Source organism: Ranitomeya imitator, chromosome 5 (genome assembly GCF_032444005.1).
Source record: "Ranitomeya imitator isolate aRanImi1 chromosome 5, aRanImi1.pri, whole genome shotgun sequence".
Lineage (NCBI taxonomy): Eukaryota > Metazoa > Chordata > Amphibia > Anura > Dendrobatidae > Ranitomeya > Ranitomeya imitator.
In genome coordinates this window covers 226,580,160-226,593,756 of record NC_091286.1, presented here as the reverse complement: position 1 = coordinate 226,593,756, position 13,597 = coordinate 226,580,160, and positions in this window count along the sequence as shown.

The window sequence follows — 13,597 nt, the reverse complement described above, 5'->3', positions numbered from 1 at the left end:
CACAGGCGTCTCTACTGACAAATTGTATAGCCTCTTCAAAGAGCTTTAGTAGGCAACTTCCATCCATCATTAGCTGCCAATGTTATATGTCAAGGTAACTAATGCTCCAGTTTGACTGCTGTATGATGTAGTCCATCATCGCTCTACCCTGTTTGTACAAATGCTGCATCATAAATAGCGTATAATTCCATGAGATTACGATGTTGCAAACTAGGTAGTGGTCTGAAACCCCTCCCTGTTTTTTTTTTTTTGCAAGACTAGGAGAGTGTGCTTTGCCAAAAAATACCTATTTAATTAGTTGACACTTTTCTGGCCATATCCAGCACCTTTCTCAAGCAGGCATATTTGCAAAGAGAAATCTTGCACCATTAAATTTAGGATGAGGGCCATGCATGTAGCATTGGTTATTTCTCCTACCTGTAAGGCAGCCAGAAAGTTCCATTCATTGTCATTTATGGCAAATCCAAGTGGCAGTTCACAGTCAGACAGCCAGTGGAAGAGATGGCTCTTGCCTCACAGCAGCAAATTTTCCACCAAGTAGCTTTTCTCCCCCAAGTTTTTGAGCTGTAGTCTTGGCATCCCTTTGTCTTGCATGTTGGAAAATAATGAGGATGTTGGGTTGAATGAGATCATGTCAGTTGAGCAAGATCCACTGAAGGTATAGAAGACAGATAACAGCTGCCTGGTGGTGGAAACTGACATAGTTCCCAGTTGCAAAGGGCTCATCACCTGCAGCTGAGAGCATTCACCCAGTGAGTGGTGAAGCACATGTATCGTTCCAAGCCATAGTTGCGCAATTGTTGATACTTCAGATATTTATAATTCAGTGCAAGTCCATAGAGCCTTCTAAGTTCTCCTGTACATTAAAACATAGTGCAGGAATTATTTTCTGTGAAAAATAAAGAGAGCTTAATATCTTACTGAGAGGCTGAGCATATCAATTCTCGAAATGTAGCAGTATCCACAAGTTAGTAAAGCAGCGATTGCATCAGCAGCAAAGACGTGAATTTAGTTGGCAATCCAGTATTGCAGAAGTGGTGATGAGTTTGTTATACTTTTCCTCTGACTGTTCCACTCCTGGTTTTGGCTTACAAACACTGAGGTAAAATACTGACCAAACATGTGCACTTTTGATTGTGGCTTTGAGGGGGCATTATTACTTTTGGGGAGGGAAATTGTTACCTAAAGGTGATACTCAAGGGTATTTGTTGCTTGGAGGGGACATTTCGGATATTATTACTTTCAAAAGAGCATATGTGGCATTATTACTTGCTATAGGTAGCACAGTGGGGGGTTTACTACTGTCCATGGGACGCTATTATTCTTATAGGCCGCCTCTATGTAGCACATTGTTTTAATTTGTGGAGGGGTAGTCATAGAAATTACATAATTTTTGTAGTATTAGTGGTCACTATTCCACGTTGGAAGAGCAGGCAGTATGGGGAGATTTGGCATGTTGGAAATAGATGGAGACGTCGCTGAAAGTGTGAGAAGTCAAAAGTGTTTTTGCTGTAATCTGTGCAGATGAGTCCTGGATGGAAGAAATTGCTATGGTCGTCTGGAATAGTTGAAAAAGACGATAAACTGATCGACTCCATCAAAAAGAACATAAGCTGTAAGACCCTATTATACTGTTTATACCTGTACAGTAATCTCAGTAATATGGTTGGCAGGACTGGTATCTGCCCCTATATGGTCACCGTATGAAGGTAATATCAGTCTTTTCAATAGTTTTTTAAATATTTTTTTAAATTTAGTAACCGCTTAAAGCATTTCAGTCATGAAATGGTAGGTGTATGGCGGCATTATTGGTATTTGTACAGTGTGTGTTATGTAGAGGCAATTATCATATTATTTATTATGTACACACTGTCTAGTGATGATGGTAGTGGACATTGTGTAGCAGTATTATTTTCGCCTTGTATGGTAGAAAGCTTGGAAATATTGATCTTTGCATTGTGTTTTTAGCTTACAACAGTGGTATACTGTAATTATATATGTATAGATCCTCTTTTAAGTGGTGAGGAGTTTGCATGAGGAAATACTTACTTTGGGGCTTGTGCCCCTGATCTTCTATGACCCTAGCAAAGCCCCTGCCTTTCCCACTCAGGAAGCAGAGATGCAAAGTTCTCCTTATATCATGGGTCTAGCAGGGTGAACAACCAGTACTTTTTGTGCAAGATGAATGTAATGAGAGGGTCACCAGAAAGGCAGCAGCACAAAGTCTGCCATATGTTCCAAGGTCCCTACAGCTAACACTTCCCTGTTCCCACTATGATGACTACTCTCCAGCTCCTCCTCTCCATCTCTTCCTCCTCATTCTCCTTCTTAGTCTATCCACACTATCCACAGAGACCGGACAAAGCTTTTGTAGGTACTAGCCTCTCTTGTGCTCAGCCAGGTACTGTTCCTAATCCTTATCCGCAGCCTTAATTTCCTCATTGTTTCCCAATCTGCGCTGAGCACATGAGAGGCTTGGCTGGGTAGTACCTCCCTGTATCATGTCTTCCTCTGTTTCCATCTGGTCCGCAGGCAAAGCTTCATGTTTCATTGTCCGAAGCGACTTTTTTAGTAGGCACAGAAGCTGGGACGTTGTGCTTATGGTGGCATCATTGCTGCTCACCATCTCTGTGGTGTCCTCAAAGTCTTGAAGAACCACACAAATGTCAGACATCCATACCCACTCTTTACTTGTGTTGTTTAGGGAGGTTGACCAGAATACTGACAGGTGTGTTGGAGCTGGTATTTCACAACTGGCTTCTGCTGCTCATAAAGAATTGCCAGCATGTGCAGAGTGGAGTTCCAGCGCATGGTCACGTTACACACCAGTCGGAGAGCTGGCACTTGCGTATGTTGCTACAGCACCTCTACAGTGGCGGCAGCTACACCTGACTGCGTAAAAGGGCACTGACGTGACGTACCTTGACCAGAAGCTCTGGCAAATCTGGGTAGGTTTTCAGAAACTGCTGAACTACCAAGTTGAGCACATGTGCCAAGCATGGTATGTGTGTGAGCTTGACAAGCTTCACAGCTACCACCAGGTTACGCTTATTATCACAAACGACTATGCCAGGCTGGATGTTCAGAGGCAAAAAACACAGATCTGTCTGGTCTGTTATTCCTTTCAATAACTCTGCTGTCATGTGCGGTTTGTCTCCTAGGAAAATAAGCTTCAGCAGAGCCTTTTGCTGCTTCGCTGAGGCAGTGCTGAGCATTAAACATTTTGTTGTTGTGGATGACAGGCTCTGAGATAGCACATCGGAGATGGAGGAAAAGAAGGACTAGAGCGAGTACAAAGGAGGGATGGTGGAACTACAATACCCAGTGAGATTAGCAAAATTAGGATTATTTAGTCCACAAAAAAGATGACAGAGGAGCAATCCAATAACCATTTATAAGTATATAAGGGGACAATACAAATATCTCTCTGAGGATCTGTTTATACCAAGGAAGGTGACTTGTCATGATCCCAATGGCAGGGGATCACAAAAGGACAAGCACAAAAACAAAACAAGCTCTAGGGTGATGGAACCTGAGCTGACCGCGATCCTGAACCCAAACACACAACTAGCAGTAGCCGGGGAACGTGCCTACGATGATTCCTAGACGTCTCGCGCCAGCAGAAGGATTAACTTCCCCTATTAGAAGAAACACAGACCTCACTTGCCTCCAGAGAAACACCCCACAGAAATAGCAGCCCCCCACATGTAATAACGGTGAAATGAGAGGAAAGCACATACGTAGTTATGAAAATAGAATCAGCAAAAATGAGGCCCGCTAAAGCTAGATAGCAGAGGATACAAAAGTGAACTGCGCGGTCAGCGAAAAACCCTTCAAAAAACCATCCTGAAATTACTTGAACTCATGTGCCAACTCATGGAACATGAGGAGTAATATCAGCCCACTAGAGCAACCAGCAGCAAGGAATCACATATCTGCAAGCTGGACTAAGACAAAAATAAAGCAAAACGTGGAACAGGAAAATCAAAACTTAGCTTGTCCTGAAGATAACAGATGCAGGGAGCAGAGGTAAAAAGACACGCTGATTACATTGATAGCCGGTGAGGAAATGACAAAAAAGCCAGGTTAAATAGGAAACTCCCATAACCTGATGGAACAGGTGGACACCAGAGACCGCAGAGAACACTAGTCACCCAGTACCATCAGTAACCACCAGAGGGAGCCCAAAAACAGAACTCACAACAGTACCCCCCCTTGAGGAGGGGTCACCGAACCCTCACGAGAACCACCAGGGCGACCAGGATGAGCCCTATGAAAAGCACGGACCAAATCGGCAGCATGAACATCAGAGGCAATCACCCAAGAATTATCCTCCTGACCATAACCCTTCCACTTGACCAAATACTGGAGTTTCCGTCTGGAAACACGAGAATCCAAGATCTTCTCCACAACATACTCCAATTCACCCTCCACCAGCACCGGAGCAGGAGGCTCAAGCGAAGGAACAACAGGTACCTCATACTTCCGCAACAACGACCGATGGAACACATTATGAATAGCAAACGATGCCGGGAGATCCAAACGAAACGACACAGGGTTAAGAATTTCCAAGATCCTATAGGGACCGATGAACCGAGGCTTGAACTTAGGAGAAGAGACCTTCATAGGAACAAAACGAGAAGACAACCACACCAAGTCCCCAACAAGAAGTCGAGGACCCACGCGGCGACGGCGATTAGCAAACTGCTGAGCCCTCTCCTGGGACAACTTCAAATTGTCCACCACATGACTCCAAATCTGATGCAACCTATCCACCACCATGTCCACTCCAGGACAATCAGAAGGCTCCACCTGACCAGAGGAAAAACGAGGATGAAACCCCGAATTACAAAAGAAAGGAGAAACCAAGGTAGCAGAACTAGCCCGATTATTAAGGGCAAACTCGGCAAGCGGCAAAAAGGAAACCCAGTCATCTTGATCAGCAGAAACAAAACACCTTAAATAAGTTTCTAAAGTCTGATTAGTTCGTTCCGTCTGGCCATTCGTCTGAGGATGGAATGCAGACGAAAAGGACAAATCAATGCCCATCTTAGCACAGAACGTCCGCCAAAATCTAGACACAAACTGGGATCCCCTGTCAGAAACGATGTTCTCCGGAATGCCATGCAAACGGACCACGTTTTGAAAAACAGAGGGACCAACTCAGAGGAGGAAGGTAACTTAGGCAAGGGTACCAGATGAACCATCTTAGAAAAGCGGTCACACACAACCCATATGACGGACATTTTTTGAGAGACAGGGAGATCCGAAATAAAGTCCATGGAAATGTGCGTCCAAGGCCTCTTCGGGATAGGCAAAGGTGACAACAATCCACTGGCCCGAGAACAGCAAGGCTTAGCCCGAGCGCAAACTCCACAAGACTGCACGAAAGAACGCACATCCCTCGACAAGGAAGGCCACCAAAAAGACCTGGCCACCAAGTCTCTAGTACCAAATATTCCAGGATGACCTGCCAACACAGAAGAATGGACCTCGGAGATGACTCTACTGGTCCAATTATCCGGAACAAACAGTCTTTCCGGCGGACAACGATCAGGTTTATCTGCCTGAAACTCCTGCAAAGCACGTCGCAAGTCTGGGGAGACAGCCGACAAAATCACCCCATCCCTAAGGATACCAGTGGGCTCAGAATTTCCAGGGGAGTCAGGCACAAAACTCCTAGAAAGAGCATCCGCCTTCACATTCTTTGAACCTGGCAGGTATGAAACCACAAAATTGAAACGGGAGAAAAACAGTGACCAACGAGCCTGTCTAGGATTCAGACACTTGGCAGACTCAAGGTAAATCAGATTTTTGTGATCAGTCAAGACCACCACACGATGTCTAGCACCCTCAAGCCAATGACGCCACTCCTCAAATGCCCACTTCATGGCCAAAAGCTCCCGATTACCAACATCATAATTCCGTTCAACGGGCGAAAATTTTCTAGAAAAGAACGCACATGGCTTCATCACTGAGCCATCGGAGCTTCTCTGTGACAAAACCGCCCCCGCTCCGATCTCGGAAGCATCAACCTCAACCTGAAAAGGAAGCGACGTATCTGGCTGACGCAACACAGGAGCAGAAGAAAACCGGCGCTTAAGTTCCTGAAAGGCCTCCACAGCCGCAGGAGACCAATCAGTAACATCAGCACCCTTCTTAGTCAAATCCGTCAAAGGCTTAACAACACTAGAAAAATTAGTTATGAAGCGACGATAAAAATTAGCAAAGCCCAAGAACTTCTGTAGACTCTTAAGAGATGTAGGCTGCGTCCAGTCACAAATAGCCTGAACCTTGACGGGATCCATCTCAATAGTAGAAGGGGAAAAAATATACCCCAAAAAAGAAATCTTCTGGACTCCAAAGAGACATTTAGAACCCTTTACAAACAAAGAATTGGCCCGCAGGACCTGAAACACCTTCCTGACCTGCTGAACATGAGACTCCCAGTCATCAGAAAAAAACAAAACATCATCCAAATACACGATAATAAATTTATCCAGATATTCACAGAAAATATCGTGCATAAAAGACTGGAAGACAGAAGGAGCATTAGAAAGTCCAAAAGGCATCACCAAATACTCGAAATGGCCCTCAGGCGTATTAAATGCGGTTTTCCACTCATCACCCTGCCTTATCCGCACAAGATTATACGCACCCCGAAGATCAATCTTAGTGAACCATTTAGCCCCCTTAATGCGAGCGAACAAATCAGTCAACAATGGCAAAGGATACTGATATTTGACTGTAATCTTATTCAAAAGACGATAATCTATGCAAGGCCTCAAGGAACCATCTTTTTTGGCCACGAAAAAAAAACCTGCTCCTAAAGGGGACGAAGATGGACGGATATGTCCCTTTTCCAAAGACTCCTTAACATAATTCCGCATAGCAGTATGCTCTGGCACTGACAGATTGAACAAACGACCTTTAGGGAATTTACTGCCAGGAATCAAATCTATAGCACAATCGCAATCCCTGTGAGGAGGAAGCAAACTGAGCTTAGGCTCCTCAAAAACCTCCCGATAATCAGACAAAAATACCGGAACCTCAGAAGGAGTAGATGAAGCGATAGAAATCGGAGATGCATCATCATGAAGCCCCTGACATCCCCAGCTTAACACAGACATTGTTTTCCAGTCCAGGACTGGGTAATGAGTTTGTAACTATGGCAGACCAAGCACTAAGACATCATGTAAATTATACAGTACCAGGAAGCGAATCACCTCCTGATGAACGGGAGTCATACGCATGGTCACTTGTGTCCAGTACTGAGGTTTATTCATAGCCAAAGGTGTAGAGTCAATTCCTTTCAAAGGAATAGGAACTTCCAGAGGTTCCAGACTAAACCCACAGCGATTGGCAAATGACCAATCCATAAGACTCAGGGCAGCGCCTGAATCCACATAGGCATCGACGGAAATGGATGATAATGAACAAATCAGAGTCACAGACAGAATGAACTTAGACTGTAAAGTACCAATGGCAACAGACTTATCAACCTTTTTTGTGCGTTTAGAGCATGCTGATATAACATGAGCTGAATCACCACAATAAAAACACAATCCATTTTTCCGCCTATAATTTTGCCGTTCACTTCTGGACTGAATTCTATCACATTGCATTATCTCAGGTGCCTGTTCAGAAGACACCGCCAAATGGTGCACAGGTTTGCGCTCCCGTAAACGCCGATCAATCTGAATAGCCATAGTCATGGACTCATTCAGACCTGTAGGCGCCGGGAACCCCACCATAACATCTTTAATGGCCTCAGAAAGGCCATCTCTGAATTTTGCAGCCAAAGCGCACTCATTCCACTGAGTAAGCACCGACCATTTCTGAAGTTTCTGACAATATATTTCTGCTTCATCTTGCCCCTGAGAGAGAGCCAATAAAGCTTTTTCAGCCTGAATCTCTAAGTTAGGTTCCTCATAGAGCAAACCCAATGCCAGAAAAAACGCATCCACATTGAGCAACGCAGGATCCCCTGGTGCCAATGCAAATGCCCAATTCTGAGGGTCACCCCGCAGGAAAGATATAACAATCTTGACCTGCTGAGCAGGGTCTCCAGAGGAGCGAGATTTCAAGGAAAGAAACAACTTGCAATTGTTCCTAAAATTCAGAAAACTAGATCTATCTCCAGAAAAAAACTCTGGGATAGGAATTCTAGGTTCAGACATAGGCGTATGTACAACAAAATCTTGTATATTTTGAACCTTAGCAGCAAGATTATTCAGGCTGGAAGCCAAACTCTGGACGTCCATGATAAACAGCTGAGGTCAGAGCCATTCAAGGATTAAGAGGAGGAAAGAAGCAGCCAAGCTGCAATTAAGGCTAGGCAGCAAACACTGAGGAGGGGAAAAAAAAAAAAAAAAAAAAACTTCCTCAGACTACTTTTCCTCCTACTTCAGCCAAAACGATGACCAATTTTTTCGGGCCGGCTATACTGTCATGATCCCAATGGCAGGGGATCACAAAAGGACAAGCACAAAAACAAAACAAGCTCTAGGGTGATGGAACCTGAGCTGACCGCGATCCTGAACCTAAACACACAACTAGCAGTAGCCGGGGAACGTGCCTACGATGATTCCTAGACGTCTCGCGCCAGCCGAACGATTAACTTCCCCTATTAGAAGAAACACAGACCTCACTTGCCTCCAGAGAAACACCCCACAGAAATAGCAGCCCCCCACATGTAATAACGGTGAAATGAGAGGAAAGCACATACGTAGTTATGAAAATAGAATCAGCAAAAATGAGGCCCGCTAAAGCTAGATAGCAGAGGATACAAAAGTGAACTGCGCAGTCAGCGAAAAACCCTTCAAAAAACCATCCTGAAATTACTTGAACTCATGTGCCAACTCATGGAACATGAGGAGTAATATCAGCCCACTAGAGCAACCAGCAGCAAGGAATCACATATCTGCAAGCTGGACTAAGACAAAAATAAAGCAAAACGTGGAACAGGAAAATCAAAACTTAGCTTGTCCTGAAGATAACAGACGCAGGGAGCAGAGGTAAAAAGACACGCTGATTACATTGATAGCCGGCGAGGAAATGACAAAAAAGCCAGGTTAAATAGGAAACTCCTATAACCTGATGGAACAGGTGGACACCAGAGACCGCAGAGAACACAAGTCACCCAGTACCATCAGTAACCACCAGAGGGAGCCCAAAAACAGAACTCACAACAGTGACGGTCACAAGAAGGCATTCTCTGCATCTGGAGGAGAGAAGGTTTTTCCGCCAACATAGAAGAGGATTCTTTACTGTTAGGGCAGTGAGAATCTGGAATTCCTTGCCTGAGGAGGTGGTGATGGCAAACTCAGTTGAGGGGTTCAAGAGAGGCCTGGATGTCTTCCTGGAGTGTAACAATATTGTACCTTACAGTTATTAGGTTCGTTAGAAGGACGTAAATCTGGGGATTTATTCTGAAAGAATATATACTGAACTGGATGGACAAGTGTCTTTTTTTGGCCTTGCTAACTATGTTACTATGTTACTTGTGCTCTGAAGGAGGGAGTGCAGGAACTGGTGTAGGGAACCCTGTTAGAAGTAGGGCCAGCAATCCTTGGCGTCGGTAGCACATGTGCCATGCCAGGGTGGGACTCTACAAATGTTCACCCAGTGTGCCATCAGTGAAATGTAGCGTCCCTGGCCACAAACGCTAGTACATGTGTTGGTCATTAAGTGGACAATCCCAGTAAGTGCATTGGTAAGGACATGGGTGATATTCCTGGACATGTGTTGGTACAAGGTGGGGATGCCACAACAGGAGCAATATTGGTGACTAGGGTTGAGCGAAACGGGTCGAAAATATTCAAAAGTCGCCGACTTTTGGCAAGGTCGGGTTTCATGAAACCCGACCCGACCCCTGTGTGGGGTCGGCCATGAAGTCGGTGATCTTTTGAATCTAGAATCGGAATTCCGATACCGATTCCCGATATGTTTAAGGTATCGGGAATTGGTATCAGAATTCAGATTTAAGTGTAAAATAAAGAATTAAAATAAAAAATATCGCAATAAAGATTGTAAGGAATTCTTTATTTTACACTAAAATATGGATCGCAGGGCCTGAAGGAGAGTTTCCGCTCCTTCAGACCCTGGGAACCATGGAAACCCAATGCACTGCATTGGGTTTCAGGTTTCGGCCGACCCCGACTTTTTTATAGGATCGGCCGATTTCACTCGACCCGACTTTTGAAAAAGTCGGGTTTCGTGAAACCCGACCCGATCCTATAAAAGTAAAGGTCGCTCAACCCTATTGGTGACTGGAGGATCGAGAGCTGAGGAACTAAATTTGCATACCTGTTGCAGGCCAATTTTGTTTTTTTATTTCAAGCCAACACAATTTCACACAAACCAAGTTCTAGAGTATGTGACAAATGTCAGTTTTTGAACAACCAAATTTCTACACCTGTAGCAGGTCAATTTTTTTTTTCATTTCATATCAAAGAAAATCCAAACTAACCAAGTTCTACAGTATATATGACAATAGTCATTTGTTGGAACAAAAATATTTTGTCAACTGTAGGAGGCCAAGCAGTTTGTAAAAATGGTAACCCACTGTAATTTTACACAAAGCACGTTAACCCCTTTACCCCAAGGGTGGTTTGCACGTTAATGACCGGGCCAATTTTTACAATTCTGACCACTGTCCCTTTATGAGGTTATAACTCTGGAACGCTTAAACGGATCCCAGTGATTCTGACATTGTTTTCTCGAGACGTATTGTACTTCATGACAGTGGTAAAAATTCTTTGATAGTACCTGCGTTTATTTGTAAAAAAAATGGAAATTTGGCAAAAATTATGAAAATTTCTCAATTTTCCAACTTTGAATTTTTATGCAATTAAATCACAGAGATATGTCACACAAAATACTTAATAAGTAACATTTCCTACATGTCTACTTTACATCACCACAATTTTGGAACCAAAATTTTTTTGTTAGGGAGTTATAAGGGTTAAAATTTGACCAGCAATTTCTCATTTTTACAACACCATTTTTTTTTAGTGACCACATCTCATTTGAAGTCATTTTGAGAGGTCTATATGATAGAAAATACCCAAGTGTGACACCATTCTCAAAACCATATTCAAGAAGTTTATTAACCCTTCTGGTGCTTCACAGGAATTTTGGGAATGTTTAAATAAAAATTAACATTTAACTTTTTTTCACAACAAATTTAATTCAGCTCCAATTTGTTTTATTTTACCAAGGGTAACAGGAGAAAATGGACCCCAAAAGTTGTTGAACGATTTGTTCTGAGTACACCGATACCCCATATGTGGGGGTAAACCACTGTTTGGGCGCATGACAGAGCTCGGAAGCGAAGGAGCGCCATTTGACTTTTCAATGCAAAATTGACTGGAATCGAGATGGGACACCATGTTGCGTTTGGAGAGCCCCTGATGTGCCTAAACATTGAAACCCCCCACAAGTGACATCATTTTGGAAAGTAGACCCCCTAAGGAACTTATCTAGAGGTGTGGTGAGCACTTTAACTCACCAAGTGCTTCACAGAAGTTTATAATGCAGAACTGTAAAAATAAAAAATCATATATTTTCACAAAAATTATATTTTCGCCCCCAATTTTTTATTTTCCCTAAGGGTAAGAGAAGAAATTGGACCCCAAAAGTTGTTGTACAATTTGTCCTGAGTACGCTGATACCCCATTTGTGGGGGTAAATCACTGTTTGGGCGCATGGGAGAGCTCGGAAGGGAAGGAGCGCCGTTTGACTTTTCAATGCAAAATTGACAGGAATTGAGATGGGACGCCATGTTGCGTTTGGAGAGCCCCTGATGTGCCTAAACATTGAAACTCCCCAAAAGTGACACCATTTTGGAAAGTAGACCCCCTAAGGAACTTATCTAGATGTGTTTTGAGCACTTTTACCCACCAAGGGCTCCACAGAAGTTTATAATACAGAGCCGTAAAAATAAAACAAAAATTTTTTCCCACAAAAATTATTTTTTTAGCCCCCAGTTTTGTATTTTCCCAAGGGTAACAGGAGAAATTGGACCCCAAAATTTGTTGCCCAATTTGTCCTGAGTGCGATGATACACCATATGTGGGGGGAACCACTGTTTGGGCGCATGGGAGGGCTAGGAAGGGAAGGAGCATCATTTGGAATACAGACTTAGATGGAATGGTCTGCAGGTGTCACATTGCGTTTGCAGAGCCCCTAATGTACCTAAACAGTAGAAACCCCCCACAGGTGACACCATTTTGGAAAGCAGACCCCCTAAGGAACTTATATAGATGTGTGGTGAGCGCTTTGACCCACCAAGGGCTTCACAGAAGTTTATAATGCAGAGCCGTAAAAATAAAACAAACATTTTTTCCCACAAAAATTATTTTTTAGCCCCCAGTTTTGTATTTTCCCAAGGGTAACAGGAGAAATTGGACCCCAAAATTTTTTGTCCAATTTGTCCTGAGTGCGCTGATACCCCATATGTGGGGGGAACCACTGTTTGGGCACATGGGAAGGCTCAGAAGGTAAGGAGCTCCATTTGGAATGCAGACTTAGATGGAATGGTCTGCAGGTGTCACATTGCGTTTGCAGAGCCCCTAATGTACCTAAACAGTAGAAACCCCCCACAAGTGACCCCATATTGGAAACTAGACCCCCTAAGGAACTCATCTAGATGTGTTGTGAGAGCTTTGAACCCCCAAGGGTTTCACTACAGTTTGTAAGGCAGAGCCGTGAAGAAAAAAAAAACCTTTCCTCAAAAAATTATTTTTTAGCCCCCAGTTTTGTACTTTCCCGAGGGTAAGAGGAGAAATTCGACCCCAAAAGTTGTTGTCCAATTTGTCCTGCGTACGCTGATACTCCTTATGTGGGGGGGAACCACCGTTTGGGTGCATGGGAGGGCTTGGAAGGGAAAGAGTGCCATTTGGAATGCAGACTTAGATGGAATGGTCTGCAGGCATTACATTGCGTTTGCAGAACCCCTAATGTACCTAAACAGTAGAAACCCCCCACAATTGACCCAATATTGGAAACTAGACCCCCCAGGGAACTTACGTAGATGTGTTGTGAGAACTTTGAACCCATAAGTGTTTCACTACAGTTTATAACGCAGAGCTGTGAAAATAAAAAATCTTTTTTTCCCCACAAAAATTATTTTTTAGCCCCCAGTTTTGTATTTTCCCAAGGGTAACAGGAGAAATTGGACCCCAAAAGTTGTTGTCCTATTTGTCCTGAGTACGCTGATACTGCATATGTTGGGGTAAACCCCTGTTTGGGCACACGGGAGAGCTCGGAAGGGAAGAAGCACTGTTTTTACTTTTTCAACGCAGAATTGGCTGGAATTGAGATCGGACGCCATGTCGCATTTGGAGAGCCCCTGATGTGCCTAAACAGTGGAAACCCCCCAAATTATAACTGAAACCCTAATCCAAACACACCCCTAACCCTAATCCCAACAGTAACCCTAACCACGCCTCTAACCCTGACACACCCCTGACCCTAATCCCAACCCTATTCCCAACTGTAAATGTAATCTAAACCCTAACCGTAACTTTAGCCCCAACCCTAACCCTAACTTTAGCCACAACCCTAACTGTAGCCTTAACCCTAGCCCCAACCC